This window comes from Apis dorsata, unplaced genomic scaffold, assembly GCF_000469605.1.
Source record: "Apis dorsata unplaced genomic scaffold, Apis dorsata 1.3 scaffold_455, whole genome shotgun sequence".
NCBI lineage: Eukaryota > Metazoa > Arthropoda > Insecta > Hymenoptera > Apidae > Apis > Apis dorsata.
This window is the reverse complement of record NW_006263698.1, coordinates 105,674-107,792: the sequence shown is the minus strand read 5'-3', so window position 1 is coordinate 107,792 and position 2,119 is coordinate 105,674. Positions and strand designations below refer to the sequence as shown.

General features: G+C 41.4%; 1 protein-coding gene across 5 annotated transcripts in view; it reads right to left on the bottom strand.

The window, feature by feature from the left end:
- LOC102674702 (potassium voltage-gated channel protein Shal) overlaps nt 1-2,119 on the bottom strand; it is a 110,234-nt gene that overhangs the window by 33,039 nt on the left and 75,076 nt on the right. The gene's annotated exons all lie outside the window — the stretch shown is intronic.

Here is a 2,119-nt window from a genome sequence, read left to right as displayed (position 1 = left end):
ATATTAGTACATTGTCCAAGAACGAGATTCGATCTTTTCATCGAATTTATCTCGAAATAAATAATGTATCATTCATAGCGACCTCGCGTCACATTTGACGTGACATTTTTCGAGCATCGAACAATATCCAATAGCGATTACCGGGATACGATTAAAACAGATTAACCCATTTTCTTTTTCTTTCGATTGGTCCACCGTCTAAGAATCCAAATGGCCGATGAAAAATATAAATCGATCTATTTCTACGACATCTTTCCTCCAATAAATAATATATAAATAAATACTGGATAATCGAATCGATCGTCGGACAACGTACGAATGGCGAATGATGATGCAGAGGTGCTTTTCCTCCAACAGGAAACCTCGAAAGAAAAATCTCGAACGCGTGTGGACGATACACTCGCGTAGATACACGTACACGTACAAGGAAACGCGTGGAGTATACCTACTGTGGACTGTCCCCCTAAGGTCAAGGCCGGTTGTCGTACAATTTTCTAGTCGATAACCGTGCAAGGATGACTCGTGTGTATACGAATATCCATCCATCGTTCGTTGTTTCAACTCGTTTCTCGTTGCCGGAATAAGGAAGTAAGGAAAGCAGTTTCCGACCTGATCTGTGAACGCGTTTCGGAACTTCTGCCCCGAAAGAGATATTCGTCCAACGTCTGCAGAGTCGCGGTATGCTGGATCCGTCCGTCGCCCACCTGCACGGGGAGAATAATAATAACTCGTTTCTTGATTGTGAAAAGAAAAGATCCGTGCAGGCGTGCTCTTAACGTATTAATCGTGAAACGGTTATAAAGATCGGGAATAAGATCTTTCTCCTTTGCTTTTTTCTTCACGAATGGAACGGATTTCAAGTTCCAATCGCATTTTCCCCATCGTTACTTTCTCGATTTCGATTGGAATGTATCCGGAATCAAGCGAATTAGAGAAAATCAAATTCGTGAGAATAGTTGTTTGGGGTTGGGTCGAAAGGACGCGGAATTAAAAAATCTCAATCTCTTTATTTCCTTCAGACATATTGCCTCGTCAAAGGATCTCCGGTTCCTTTCTTTCTGTCTTTCTTTCTTTCTTTCTTTCTTTCTTTCTTTCCGCCGCGCTCGAGAATGGCGCTCCATCGGAAGAGAGAAGTATAATCGTGAACAAGATCGTTGGAATGTGTGGCGAGGATCTTGGTTGAGAACGTATCGTATCCTCGGCTCGATCAAAGGAAAAAAGAAAAGAAAAAAAAAGTCTACGAAAATCGATCCTCCGACGGAAGATTTCAATAACAGGAAGAAAGTTAGTATTCTCGGATCAAGAATCGAGAAATTTCTTTTTTTTTCTTAACGCTTAATATTGGAACGCGTGAACAAATGTCCTTGAGAAAATTTCCACGTGGAGGCTCGTCCGCTATACTTTCCGAATATCGAACCGTTTCGCGGTATGTTGACAGTGACAAACGATTTCTATCACCGATTCCATCGATGTCGATGGTGTGGTCGCGTTTGTAACGCTTGTTAAAGTTTGAGCAATCGAGAGATAGAATGGAAACGAAGGTGGGAAAAACGAGACAACTTACGAATATTATTTTGATTGAGACGAGGACGGTTTCTGTGTTCTTCGGCAACTTATTCGACTATACCGGAAACAGTTCAATCTTTACGAAGTACAACAGACAAAATCGTTAAATATGTTCGATAATAACCAACGATCGACCCGTTCAGCGCTGTGGGCGCAAAATTATTACGTGAGAAATAAAAAAAACGAAGGATAAAAGAAATTGAAATTTAAAAAGATTACGTTACAAATTTTCTACACGTATTCTTACAATTAGGCGCTGAAAGAGTCGAGAGATTTAATTTAGGAAAATGGACGACAACCCTTTAATCGATGTGGAATGGCCGCGAGCGAGCCGAGGATTGGCCTTCAGACGGCGCTCGAGATCGGCACTCGGGTCCGGCTTGCGTCGCGAGATACAAACGAAATCAATTAGGCGATCCCGATTTATGTCGCCAATTTAGGAATCGATCGATAAATCTCGCTCCCTGGAAATATTTACACGATTACTTCCAGCCGTGAATCACGATTATTAAAACCAACGTTCGATATCATCGAATATATAAAACGCGATTAT